Source organism: Scyliorhinus torazame, unplaced genomic scaffold, assembly GCF_047496885.1.
Source record: "Scyliorhinus torazame isolate Kashiwa2021f unplaced genomic scaffold, sScyTor2.1 scaffold_141, whole genome shotgun sequence".
Taxonomy (NCBI): Eukaryota; Metazoa; Chordata; class Chondrichthyes; order Carcharhiniformes; family Scyliorhinidae; genus Scyliorhinus; species Scyliorhinus torazame.
Genome location: NW_027307868.1, coordinates 365,386 through 378,306, shown reverse-complemented (window position 1 = coordinate 378,306; position 12,921 = coordinate 365,386). Strand labels below are relative to the sequence as shown.

The following is a 12,921-nucleotide window of genomic DNA, read 5'->3' as shown; positions in this document are numbered from 1 at the left end:
GTGGGGCTTTGTGTTGGGGCGTGGTCTCCTGATAGTGGGCGTGGCTTAAGGCTAGTGGGCGTGGTCTAGGAGGAATGGGCGTGGCTTAGGTGTGGGGCGTGGTCTCTTGAGGGTGGGCGGGGCTTGGGAATAAGGGCGTGGTCTCCAATCTGGGGGCGGGGTCGCTTCGGGGGGCGGGGTCTCTTGAGAAGGGGCGTGGTCTCTTGAGAGGGCGTGGCTTAAGTCTAGTGGGCGTGGTCACTTGCTAGGGGCGTGGACTCGGTGGAGGGGCGGGGTCTCTGGAAAGGGGCGGGGCTTAGTGGTAGGGGCGTGGTCTCCCGAGAGTGGGCGTGGCTTAAGGCTAGTGGGCGTGGTCTAGGAGGAATGGGCGTGGTCTCCTGAGAGTGGGCGTGGCTTAAGGCTAATGGGCGGGGTCTCTTTGGGGGCGTTGTCTCCAGGGAGTGGGCGGGGCGTAGGACTAATGGGCGTGGTCTCGGAGGAGTGGGCGGGTCTCCAGAGTGGGCGTGGTCTCGGGGGAGTGGGCGGGGTCTATTGAAATGGGCGTGGTCTCCAGGGGGCGGGGTCTCCAAAGAGGGGGCGTGGCCTTTTAGGGGCGTGGTCTCCAGAGAGTGGGCGTGGCTTAGGGGTAGGGGCGTGGTCTCCAAACGGGGCGGGGTCTCTTGAAAAGGGGCGTGGTCTCTTGAGAGGGCGTGGCTTAAGTCTAGTGGGCGTGGTCACTTGCTAGGGGCGTGGACTCGGTGGAGGGGCGGTGTCCCTGGAAAGGGGCGGGGCTTTGTGTTAGGGGCGTGGTCTCCGGAGAGTGGGCGTGGCTTAAGGCTAGTGGGCGTGGTCTAGGAGGAATGGGCGTGGTCGCCTGAGAGTGGGCGTGGCTTAGGCGTGGGGGCGTGGTCTCTTGAGGATGGGCGGGGCTTAGGGATAAGGGCGTGGTCTCCAATCAGGGGGCGGGGTCGCTTCGGGGGGCGTGGTCTCTTGAGAGGGGCGTGGTCTCGGGGGAGTGGGCGGGGTCTCTTTAGGGGAGTGGTCTCAAGAGTGGGCGTGGTTTAGGGGCAGGGGCGTGGTCTAGGAGGAGTGGGCAGGGTCTCTGGAAAGGGGTGGGGCTTTGTTAGGGGCGTGGTCTCCTGAGAGTGGGCGTGGCTTAAGGCTAGTGGGCGTGGTCTAGGAGGAATGGGCGTGGTCGCCTGAGAGTGGGCGTGGCTTAGGTGTGGGGGCGTGGTCTCTGGAGGGTGGGCGGGGCTTAGGGATAAGGGCGTGGTCTCCAATCAGGGGGCGGGGTCGTTTCGGGGGGCGGGGTCTCTTGAGAAGGGGCGGGGTCTCATGAGAGTGGGCGTGGCCTAGGAGGAATGGGCGTGGTCTCCTGAGAGTGGGCGTGGTCTTGGGGGAGTGGGTGTGGTCTCCAAAGAGGGGCGGGGTCTCTTTAGGGGCGTGGTCTCTTGCGAGTGGGCGGGGCTTATGGGTAGAGGCGTGGTCTCCAGAGAAGGGGCGGGGTCTCTTTAGGGGCGTGGTCTCGTGAGTGGGCGGGGTTTAGGGGCAGGAGCGTGGTCTCGGAGGAGTGGGCGGGTCCTCTTTAGGGGCGTGGTTTCGAGAGAGTGGGCGGGGCTTAGGATGAATGGGCGTGGTCTCCAAAGAGGGGGGCGGGGCTCAGTGGCAGGGGCATGGTCTCTTGAGAGGGGAGTGGTCTCGGAGTGGGCGGGGTCTCTTTAGGGGAGTGGTCTCTTGAGTGGGCGGGGTTTAGGGTTAGGGGCGTGGTCTCCAAACGGGGGGCGGGGTCTCTTGAGAAGGGGCGTGGTCTCGGAGGTGTGGGCGGAGTCTCGGAGTAGTGGGCGGGGTCTCTTGAGAAGGGGCGTGGTCTCTGGAGTGGGAAGGGTTTAGGGGCAGGGGCGTGGTCTCGGAGGAGTGGGCGTGTCCTCTTTAGGGGCGTGGTCTCCCGGGAGTGGGCGGGGCTTAGGACTAATGGGCGTGGCCTCTTGAGTGGGAGGAGTTTAGGGGCAGGGGCGTGGTCTAGGGGAAGGGGCGGGGTCTCTGGAAAGGGGTGGGGCTTTGTGGTAGGGGCGGGGTCTCCTGAGAGTGGGCGTGGCTTAAGGCTAGTGGGCGTGGTCTAGGAGGAATGGGCGTGGTCTCCTGAGAGTGGGCGTGGCTTAGGGGCAGGGGCGTGGTCTCGGAGGAGGGGGCGGGGTTTCTTTAGGGGCGTGGTCTCCAGGGAGTGGGCGGGGCTTAGGACTAATGGGCGGGGTCTCCAGAGTGGGCGGGGTCTCTTGCTAGGGGCGTGGCTTGGGGGTAAGGGCGTGGTCTCGGAGGAGTGGGCGGGGTCTCTTTGGGGGCGTGGTCTCGTGAGTGGGCGGGGTTTAGGGGCATGGTCTAGGAGAGTGGGCGGGGCCTGGTCTCAAAGGGGCGTGGTCTCCAGAGAGTGGGCGGGGCTTAGGGCGTGGTTTCGGAGGCGGGGGCGTGGTCTCTTTAGGGGCGTGGTCTCTTGATAGGGGCGTGGTCTCGGAGGAGTGGGCGTGGCCACTACTTGAAAGGGGCGTGGTCTCGGAGGAGTGGGCGTGGTCTCCTGAGAGTGGGCGTGTCTTAAGTCTAGTGGGCGGGGTCTCTTGAGGGGCGTGGTCTCCAGGGAGTGGGCGGGGCTTTGGACTAATGGGCGGGGTCTCCAGAGTGGGCGTGGTCTCTTGCTAGGGGCGTGGACTCATTAGGGGGCGTGGTCTCTGAGGAGGGGGCGTGGTCTCTGGAGTGGGCGGGGTCTCTAGAAAGGGGGCGGGTCCCAGAAGAGGGGCGGGGTCTATTTGGGGGCGTGGTCTCCAGAGATGGCGTGGCAGAGAGAGGCGTGGTCTCTTGAAGTGGGCGTGGTCTATTGAAATGGGCGTGGTCTCTCCAGGGGGCGGGGTCTCCAAAGAGTGGGCGGGGTCTAGTGGCAGGGGCGTGGTCTCGTGAGGGTGGGCGGGGCTTATGGGTAGAGGCGTGGTCTCCAGAGAAGGGGCGGGGTCTCTTGAGTGGGCGTGGCTTGGGGATAGGGCGTGGTCTCTGAGGGGGTGGAGTCTCTTTAGGAGCGTGGTCTCCAGAGTGGGCGTGGCTTAGGGGTAGGGGCGTGGTCTCTCGTGTGTGGGCGGGGCTTAAGCGCAAGGGCGTGGTCTCTCGGGAGGGGCGGGGCTTCGGGACAGATAGAGGCGTGGTCTTTTGAAGTGGGCGTGGTCTCCTGAAATGGGCGTGGTCTCGGAGGAGTGGGCGGGGTCTCTTTGGGGGCGGGGTCTCCAGGGAGTGGGCGGGGCGTAGGACTAATGGGCGTGGTCTCGGAGGAGTGGGCGGGGTCTCCAGAGTGGGTGGGGTCTCTTGCTAGGGGCGGGGTCTAAGAATGGGGGCGTGGTCTCTGAGAAGGGGTGTGGTCTCTGGAGTGGGCGGGGCTTAGGACTAATGGGCGTGGTCTCTTGAGTGGGAGGAGTTTAGGGGCAGGGGCGGGGTCTCCTGAGAGTGGGCGTGGCTTAAGGCTAGTGGGCGTGGTCTAGGAGGAATGGGCGTGGTCGCCTGAGAGTGGGCGTGGCTTAGGTGTGGGGGCGAGGGCTCTTGAGGGGCGGGGTCTCGGAGGAGGGGGCGGGGTCTCTTTAGGGGCGTGGTCTCGTGAGTGGGCGGGGTTTAGCGGTAGGGGCGTGGTCTCTTTAGGGGCGTGGTCTCCAGAGTGGGCGTGGCTTGGTCGTAGGAGCGTGGTCTCGTTGAAGGGGCGTGGTCTCTAGAGAGTGGGCGGGGTCTCTTTAGGGGCGTGGTCTCTAGAGAGTGGGCGGGGTCTCTTTAGGGGCGTGGTCTCCAGAGTGGGCGTGGCTTAGGGACAGGGGCGTGGTCTCCAGGGAGTGGGCGGGTCTTAGGACTAATGGGCGGGGTCTCCAGAGTGGGCGGGGTCTCTTGCTAGGGGCGTGGCTCGGGGGTAGGGGCGTGGTCTCGGAGGAGTGGGCGGGGTCTCTTTGGGGGCGTGGTCTCGTTAGGGGCGTGGTCTCGTGAGTGGGCGGGGCTAGGAGTGTGGGCGGGGCCTGGTTTCAAAGGGGCGTGGTCTCCAGAGAGTGGGCGTGGTCTTGGGGGTGTGGATGTCGTCTCCAAAGAGGGGGCGGGGTCTCTTTAGGGGCGTAGTCTCCTGAGAGTGGGCGTGGCTTAGGTGTGGGGCGTGGTCTCTTGAGGGTGGGCGGGGCTTAGGGATAAGGGCGTGGTCTCCAATCAGGGGGCGGGGTCGCTTCGGGGGGCGGGGTCTCTTGAGAAGGGGCGTGGGCTCGTGAGAGTGGGCGTGGCCTAGGAGGAATGGGCGTGGTCTCCTGAGAGTGGGCGTGGCTTAGGGGCAGGGCGTGGTCTCGAAGGGGGCGGGGTCACTTTAGGGGCGTGGTCTCCAGGGAGTGGGCGGGGCTTAGGACTAATGGGCGGGGTCTCCAGAGTGGGCGGGGTCTCTTGCTAGGGGCGTGGCTTGGGGGCAGGGGCGTGGTCTCGGAGGAGTGGGCGGGGTCTCTTTGGGGGCGTGGTCTAGGAGAGTGGGCGGGGCTTAGGGCGTGGTTCCGGAGGAGGGGCGTGGTCTCTTGAGAGGGGGCGTGGTCTCGCTAAGGGGCGAGGTCTTGGTAGGGGCGTGGTCTCCAAAGAGGGGGCGGGGTCTCTTTAGGGGCGTGGTCTCCAGAGTGGGCGTGGATTAAGGCTAGTGGGCGGGGTCTCGGAGGAGGGGGCGTGGTCTCTAGTGAGTGGGCGGGGCTTCGCGACAGATAGAGGCGTGGTCTCTTGAAGTGGGCGTGGTCTATTGAAATGGGCGTGGTCTCGGAGTGGACGGGATCTCTTTGGGGGCGTGGTCTCCAGAGTGGGCGTGGCTTAGGGACGGGGCGTGGTCTCTTGAGAGGGGGCGTGGTCTCGCTAAGGGGCGGGGTCTTGGTAGGGGCGTCGTCTCCAAAGAGGGGGCGGGGTCTCCAGGGAGTGGGCGGGGCTTAGGACTAATGGGCGGGGTCTCCTGAGGGGCGTGGTCTCCAAGGAGTGGGCGTGGTCTCTTGAGTGGGCGGGGTTTAGGGGCAGGGGAGTGGTCTCGGAGAAGGGGCGGGGTCTCTGAAAAGGGGTGGGGCTTTGTGTTAGGGGCGTGGTCTCCTGAGAGTGGGCGTGGCTTAAGGCTAGTGGGCGTGGTCTAGGAGGAATGGGCGTGGTCGCCTGAGAGTGGGCGTGGCTTAGGTGTGGGGGTGTGGTCTCTGGAGGGTGGGCGGGGCTTAGGGATAAGGGCGTGGTCTCCAAACAGGGGGCGTGGTCCCTTGAGAAGGGGCGTGGTCTCGGATTTGGGGGCGGGGTCTCTTGCTAGGGGCGTGGCTTGGGGATAGGGCGTGGTCTCTGAGGGGGCGGAGTCTATTTAGGGGCGTGGTCTCCTGAGTGGGCGTGGCTTAGGACTAATGGGCGTGGTCTCAGAGGAGTGGGCGGGGTCTCCAGAGTGGGCGTGGTCTCTTGCTAGGGGTGTGGTATCTGAGAAGGGGCGTGGTCTCCGGAGTGGGCGGGGCTTAGGACTAATGGGCGTGGTCTCCAAGGAGTGGGCGTGGCCTCTTGAGTGGGCGGGGTTTAGGGGCAGGGGAGTGGTCTCGAGTGGGAGGAGTTTAGAGGCAGGGGCGTGGTCTAGGAGAAGGGGCGGGGTCTCTGGAAAGGGGCGGGGCTTAGTGGTAGGGGCGTGGTCTCCGGAGTGGGCGTGGCTTAAGGCTAGTGGGCGTGGTCTAGGAGGAATGGGCGTGGTCGCCTGGAGTGGGCGTGGCTTAGGTGTGGGGGCGTGGTCTCTTGAGGGTGGGCGGGGCTTAGGGATAAGGGCGTGGTCTCCAATCAGGGGACGGGGTCGCTTCGGGGGGCGGGGTCTCTTGAGAAGGGGCGTGGTGTCGTGAGAGTGGGCGTGGCCTAGGAGGAATGGGCGTGGTCTCCTGAGAGTGGGCGTGGCTTAGGGGCAGGGGCGTGGTCTCCGAGGGGCCGGGGTCTCTTTAGGGGCGTGGTCTCCAGGGAGTGGGCGGGGCTTAGGACTAATGGGCGGGGTCTCTTGCTAGGGGCGTTGTCTCTGATGAGGGACGGGGTCTCGGAGAGGGGGCGGGGTCTCTTTGGGGGCGTGGTCTCCAGAGTGGGCGGGGCTTAAGGCTAGGGGCGTGGTCTCAGAGGAGGGGGCGTGGTCTGAGGGGTGGGGCCTCGTCAGGGGCGTGGTCTCCTGAGAGTGGGCGTGGCTTAACGCTAGTGGGCGTGGTCTGAGAGGAGTGGGTGTGGTCTCTTGAGAGGGGCGTGGTCGCTTGAGTGGGCGTGGCTTAGGCGTGGGGGCGTGGTCTCTTGAGGGTGGGCGGGGCTTAGGGATAAGGGTGTGGTCTCCAATCGGGGCGGGGTCGTTTCGGGGGGCGGGGTCTCTTGGGAGGGGCGGGGTCTCAGAGAGGGGGCGGGGTCTCTTTAGGGGCGTGGTCTCCAGGGAGTGGGCGGGGCTTAGGACTAGTGGGCGGGGTCTCCAGAGTGGGCGGTGTCTCCGGAGTGGGCGTGGCTTAAGTCAAGTGGGCGGGGTCTCTTGAGGGACGGGGTCTCTTGCTAGGGGCGTGGACTCGTTTGGGGGCGTGGTCTCTGAGGAGTGGGCGGGGTCTCTTTAGGGGCGTGGTCTCTTGAGTGGGAGGGGCTTAGGACTAATGGGCGTGGTCTCAGAGGAGTGGGCGGGGTCTCCAGAGTGGGCGTGGTCTCTTGCTAGGGGTGTGGTCTCTGAGAAGGGGTGTGGTCTCCGGAGTGGGCGGGGCTTAGGGACAGGGGCGTGGTCTAGGTGAGGTGGGCGTGGTCTCAGAGTAGTGGGCGTGGTCTCCTGAGTGGGCGTGGTTTAGGGGCAGGGGCGTGGACTAGGAGGAGTGGGCGTGGTCTCCTGAGCGTGGGCGTGGCTTAGGGATAAGGGCGTGGTCTCCAATCAGGGGGCGGGGTCGCTTCGGGGGGCGGGGTCTCTTGAGAAGGGGCGTGGTCTAGTGAGAGTGGGCGTGGCCTAGGAGGAATGGGCGTGGTCTCCTGAGAGTGGGCGTGGCTTAGGGGCAGGGGCGTGGTCTCGGAGGAGGGGGCGGGGTCTCCGGAGAAGGGGCGTGGTCTCGGTTGTGGGGGCGTAGCTAGGAGAGGGGGCGGGGTCTATAGAGAGGGGCGGGGCTTAGGACTAGTGGGCGGGGTCTCCAGAGTGGGCGGGGTCTCCAGAGTGGGCGTGGTCTCTTGCTAGGGGCGTGGTCTCTGAGAAGGGGTGTGGTCTCCGGAGTGGGCGGGGCTTAGGACTAATGGGCGTGGTCTCCAAGGAGTGGGCGTGGCTTAGGGGTAGGGGCGTGGTCTCAGAGGAGTGGGCGGGGTCTCTCCAGGGGGCAGGGTCTCAGCAGAGGGGCGGGGTCTCTGGGCCCAACTACAACAACAACTGGGGTGACTACAACAACAACTGGATCCAACTACAACAACAACTGGATCAACAACATAGGGAGGAGTGGGATTTCAACACCCGCGCTCCCCTGCACTCCCTCCCTCCCTCCCTGTCTCTTTTACCTCCTTCAGTCCCCTACAATTCTCATCCTCCTGTTCAAATCCCTCCCTATCTCTGTAACCTCCTACAACCCTCCCAGATCTCTGCTCACCTCCGATTCCAGCCTCTCCAGCATCCCCCCCCCAATTGCTTGGCACGGTTCTCTAACCTCTGGAATCCCCCCTTCTAAATGTCATCACCTCTATTTCTTTCTGTCTGTCTCCCCCGTGTGTCTCTCTTCCCCACCCTGGATCTCTCTCTCTCTCTCCGTGTCTCGCTCTCTCTCTCCCCCCCACCTGTGTGTCCCTCTCTCCCTCCCCCACCCGTGTGTCCCTCTCTCCCTCCCCCCACCCGTGTGTCTGTCTCTCTCTCTCCCCCCCCCCCCATGTGTGTCTGTCTCTCTCCCCCATGTGTGTCTGTCTCTCTCCCCGTCTCTCTCACTCTTTCCCCCCTCCACAACAATCGATCCGTTTGAATGGGACCCATTTTCTGCCCAGGTTTGGCCCCGAGTCTCCGTCCCCGAGTCTCCGTCCCTTTCCCATGGGTGGGTCCCAACTCCCCTTTTCCAAATCCCCAGCGGGCCCTGCCCGTCGTTGAAGTCAAAATGTACAGGGAGTGCGTCCCATCTTATCGGGCCTAAAATTCAGGCTTCTGTCTGAATTCACCATTCACCTGCCTTTGGCAAACAAGCAGGCAGGAGGCATATGAAACAAAAGTGTGTGTGTGTGTGGGGCAGGCACTGCTTCCAATGCTGCCAGCAGGTATCTTCAAGCTCATTAAAGCCACGCTTTCACTCTCCAATCGCCTTCTGTCATTATTGATGGTCCATCCATCCCTCCATCTCCCCGTGTCTCTCGCTCCCTCGTGACTGACACATAGACGGCTCCAGATACGTGCACACACACACATTGGCACGCACAAACTCACTCACACACACACACACATATATATTAGCCATTTAAGACAATTTGATAGAATGCTACACATCCCGGTTTGACAATGACACCAAACTTTAGACAGCGGAGCTGGAAACATCAAATTGCAGGGAGGGGGATTCATGTTTTGGCAGGAGACTCAACTGTGGACGTCTCTCAGTGTCGGCCAATGTAAGGTGGTGTACTTTAGACTTTAAAAGAAGAGAAACCTGATCTTTACAGATGATGAGAAGGCATAAACGGTGCAAGTTTAAACGGCACACATATTTCACAGCTGGGGATTCACACAACACAGACAGCGACCGTACATTTGCCAAGTGCCACCAATGTTGTCGAGTGCAGTACCAGGCCGACCTCAGTCTTACTGACAAACTGTTTGTCAGCCCACAGGACAACATTTCCGTCTAATCGGGCTCAAGCACAAGTTCAAATAGTTTGGCACCTGTTGTACCAGGGGGTGTTTGATGGGGGTCAGTGCAGAGGGGAGCTTGACTCTGTGTCTAACCCCGTGCTCGACCTGTCCTGGCAGCCTTTGATGGGGACAGTTTAGAGGGATGTGGAATCTCTACCTAACCCCCATGATGTACTTTTGCTAACAGTGTTTGATGGAGATTCTCAATCTTGAATTCAGAAATTCTGTTTGTCTCCCCATCTCTGTCTGGGAATCTGGTTCAACAAATCCACCGTCAGCAGTCAGCCATTTGAACTGACTTCATGGTGGGACATTTCACGTGAGCACAACACTGAGGCGATTCGCACACTTGTCCTACTTAAGTGTCAAACAAAGACTGAAGGAAAGAGTCGGATTTAAACCGTCATATGTTGGGGGCAATGTGGATGGACAAATGGAGCTTGTACACCAGTCGCTCAAAGCGGGCGCAGCAAGCAGTGAAGAAGGTCAATGATAAGTTGGCCTTCATTATTGCCAGAGGGATTTAAATTCACAAGTGCAGATGCCTCACTGCAGTTCGACAAGGTGTCGGTGAGGCCACACCTGGAGTGCTGGGTGCAGTTGGAACCTCTCCCTGACATAGAAAGGATACAGTTGCCAGAGAGGGAGTGCAGCCAAGGGTCAGCCGGCTGACAGGCAGATTGCCCGACTGTCCTAGGGGCGAGAGAGATTGGTTCAGTAGGGACTGAATCAGCCCTGTTTCTCCAACCGAACCCTGAGTCTGCAAAGGGAAACACTTGGCCTGCCTCTGCTCATGTTTCATTCAGCAAGCAGGCAGGCAAGCAGCAGATTCTGTCCTGTCCTTATTTCTGGCTTTGCTTTCACATTGCTGCTTTCCCTCTCCATTTCTGACATGTTGGGAATGGCCATTCGTCTGTCGCCTGAGGGAGGCTTTCCATAAGAATGAGTCAAAAAGCAGCAAGAAATCACCAGTTAAACACCACTTCATTTCTGCCTCCATTTGGAGAGAAGATTCCTGGCTGGGCCACAAAAACAAAGCTCACTGCAAAGTTTCACTTCAGATTGGACATCTTGTATTGTTCACACACACACACACAGGCTTTTCACTCCAATCCTCGGATTGGAATTTCTCATCAAACAGTTGGCATGCGATGAAAACGGTCAGTTTAATAGCCCAGCGTCCTGACTGCCTCACGTCCTGGCACCCTCACCTGGCAAGTTTGAAACTTCCATTTCTGCTGACTTCCAGTCGTCGCAAAGTGCTGCTGCCAATTCAAGTCAAAGTGTACAACTCGGAATGGAAATGGCCTCCAATTCAGGCTCCTGTCCACTTGGCAGCATTCGCCATTTGGGCAGGCAGGAGGCATATGAAGCAAAAGTGTGTGTGTGTGTGGGGGGGGGGGGGGGGGGGGCAGGCGCTGCTTCCAGTGCTGCCAGCAGGTATCTTCAAGCTCATTCCAGCCACGCTTTCACTCTCCGCTCGTCTCCTGTCGTTACTGACGGTCCCTCCGTCTCCCGGGGTGGGGGTCGGGCAGCGCTTCAGGCCGCCCGCCGGCTGTTTGCGTGCACCCGACCCCGACCCCCGCGCAGCTTGCGGTAGGCGGCCACCCCCAGCCAGCCGCAGGCGGCCACGGCCGCCCCCAGCGAGCCGCAGACGGCCGCCGCCACCACGGACCCCGCAGTCGACGCGGCGGGCGGTGGGCTCGATCCGCTCGATGACCTGAGGGGGGGGGGGAGAGAGGTGACAGAGAAGAGGCACGTTAGCAGGTCAAAACAGGCAACGTCATCAGTGGCTCAATACACGTTCCAGGTGTCCAAAGAGGGTCAAACCTCAGCTCGCCTTCACACTCGCTCTGTGTCTGACCCCGTGCTGTACCTGTCCTGGGAGTGTTTGATGGGGACAGTGTGGAGGGAGCTTTACTCTGTGTCTAACCCCGTGCTGTACCTGTCCCGGCAGTGTTTGATGGGGACAGTGTCGAGGGAGCTTTACTCTGTATCTAACCCCGTGCTGTACCTGTCCCGGCAGTGTTTGATGGGGACAGTGCGGACGGAGCTTTACTCTGTATCTAACACCGTGCTGTACCTGTCCCGGCAGTGTTTGATGGGGACAGTGTCGAGGGAGCTTTACTCTGTATCTAACCCCGTGCTGTACCTGTCCCGGCAGTGTTTGATGGGGACAGTGCGGACGGAGCTTTACTCTGTACCTGATGCTGACGGTCGTACAGGTTTTGCCAGCAATCTTCAGTTGGACATTCCCCGCTCTGATCATCTTTTCCAGACGCTGTAGAAGTGACGGGACGGAATGTTGGGAACACCCGGCATATTCCCAGAGTTCGAGGCACAGTTCCAAGCTGCTGCACGTGTGTGGGTTCCGTATGTGGCACCTGAGGAGAGGGACAGGCAGAATCTTTTACCGCTCAGCTCCTCCTGATGTGCCACCCAGTGCTCTCTGCCCTTGTCGCGGTCCCGACCCTCCGCCCTGTCGCCTGGTTTACCTGTGAATCGCGGTCACGTTGGCCAGGCCGTCGGCCGCCCCTTCTGCCTCCCGTTCCTCCATCTCCGCGCACTCGGCGCTCTCCCGCACACGGATGCCCACCTGGATCCAGCCTCCAGGCTGGCCGCCCTGGCCGCCCCCTCCCGCAGGAGGAGGAGGAGGGGCGGCGGCGGAGGAGGAGGAGGCCGGGCCCGTCCCGGGGGCTCTCGGCGTCCGGGCCTCGGGGAGCGGCGGCCGGCCGTCGTCACGGCGGCAGAGGCGCCCGCCCGGGCAAGCGAGGACGCCTCGGAATCCCGGCACCTGGAACCCAGAAAGAGGGGGTGGGGAAACGGGGGGGGGGGGGGGGGTGAAGTAACCAGTTAAGTCGTGCATTAAGAGGCATCGCAATCAGTGGTCTGGTCAGAACCAGGAGCAGGAGTAGGCCACCTGGCCCCTCCATTCAAGGACATCTTTTGTGGACTCGGCTCCACTTTCCAGCCCAAACACCACAACCCTTAATCCTGCCCAAAAAGACGATCCGTCTTGATCTGAAAAACATTTCACCCAGGAGTCCCACAGATTCACAACCCTTTGGGCGAGCGGGTTCCTCCTAAACTCGCTCAGTCCTAAATCTACTTCCCCTCGTTTTGAGGCTATGCCCCCCCCCCCCCCCCAGCGGAAACAACCCCTGGTCCCCCAACTCCAAACCATCCATGTAAATCGTCAACGGGTGGCGGGGCCCAGCACGGATCCCCCCCCCCCCCCCCCGAGGGACGCCGCTGGCTGCTGATTGCCACGAGCAGAGAAACGCCCATCAATCCCCCACTCTTTGCTTTCTACTCGTCAACCAACCCTCCATCCGCGCTGCTCCTTTCCCCCTCGGTGCCGGGCGCCTTTACCTCAGGCCAAGTGCCGGGGATCGGCGCCGACGTGTCAAGGGTCGGCCCCCCCCACCCCGGGCCTACCTGAACGCTCTCGCCCGCCCTGCACGGCAGCCATGGCGAACCTTGAACTTGGACCTGAAACTCCTTCTCCGCCCCCGCCAAGCGATGGAGGTAGCAGCGTCCGCCCATTGGCTCCGAGGCGTCCGACGTCTGATTCTGAGGGAGGGAGGCGAGGTCAGCGCTTCAGTACCGTCACCCCCCCCCCCCACACAGCGAGGCCCTTTTCCTGTCTCGGTGCCCCCCCCCCCACCCTTGCCCAGACTCACCGCCCTGGTCAGGTTGGCCAAGAAGCATCGGCTCCGCCGCCCGTAGATCTCCCCGCTCCGGCTGGCGCCGCCGGCCCTCCTCCCCTCCTCCTCCTCCTCCTCCTCCTCCTCCCTCCAACATTCGCTCTGCCGGACGGAAAGACGGGAATCAGAACCCCAGGCCAGGCAGACAGCTGGAGGTGACCCCCCCCACCACCCCCGGAGAAGGGTGGGCGAGTCAATTTGCAGGCGACACTCGAGTGTCGGTGGAGTGAATCTCGTGTTACAAGTCACACACAGGGAAGCTGCAGAGCTGGGCTGGCAGGTGGCAAATGGGAGTCTCAAGGGTGAGCTGATTCATTTTGGAAGGAATAACAGGAAGACAGAGTCACTGGGCTCATCAGCTAAGATTGCGGGCGGTGCGGGTGAGCAGAGAGATCT

General features: G+C 62.1%; 1 long non-coding RNA gene across 4 annotated transcripts; it reads right to left on the bottom strand.

Moving 5' to 3' along the window:
• Positions 1-9,785: 9,785 nt before the first annotated feature.
• LOC140405601 (uncharacterized) lies at positions 9,786-12,656 on the bottom strand. 4 transcript variants are annotated; one of them, XR_011938702.1, is made up of 5 exons: positions 12,502-12,656; positions 12,257-12,391; positions 11,314-11,612; positions 11,023-11,202; positions 9,786-10,538 (listed from the first exon to the last, which is right to left on the bottom strand). It is a non-coding gene; the product is annotated as an uncharacterized lncRNA (long non-coding RNA). The 4 variants fall into 4 exon arrangements; XR_011938704.1 differs by having other exon boundaries at positions 12,298-12,391; XR_011938703.1 differs by lacking the exon at positions 11,314-11,612 and having other exon boundaries at positions 12,191-12,391; positions 12,502-12,654.
• Between the last annotated feature and the right edge of the window lie 265 nt (positions 12,657-12,921).